Consider the following 427-nt stretch of genomic DNA (forward strand, 5'->3'; position numbering starts at 1 on the left):
TCAGGTCTGAGCTTCTGTCCTCTGCTACCTCTGCAGTTGATGATTATCAGGGGGGAAAGGCTAGGTCTCTGAGGGGTATCTGTGTGTGTGTGTGTGTGTGTGTGTGCGCATGTATGTATTAGAGAGAGAGAGACAGAGACAGAGAGAGAAAGAGAGAGAGAAAGAGAGAGAGAGAGAATATCTAGAGCTAGAATCGAAAGCTAAATTTAATCAAAATCAAGAGGAACTTCAGTTTCAAAATCCTTCAAAAAAAATACTGCTAGTGACCTCTCCAGACAGGGGACAACATGGCAATGTAATCTTGTACAATCTGATGTCCTACAAGGAACCAAAAAAAAAAGACTTGATTTTTACTCTTTTTACTGTCTTCATAATGACAAGGTATAGATACCTAGCAGAGGAGAGAGGTTACTTTGCGTTTTCACAC

Source organism: Pteropus vampyrus, unplaced genomic scaffold (assembly GCF_000151845.1).
Source record: "Pteropus vampyrus isolate Shadow unplaced genomic scaffold, Pvam_2.0 Scaffold798, whole genome shotgun sequence".
Taxonomy (NCBI): domain Eukaryota; kingdom Metazoa; phylum Chordata; class Mammalia; order Chiroptera; family Pteropodidae; genus Pteropus; species Pteropus vampyrus.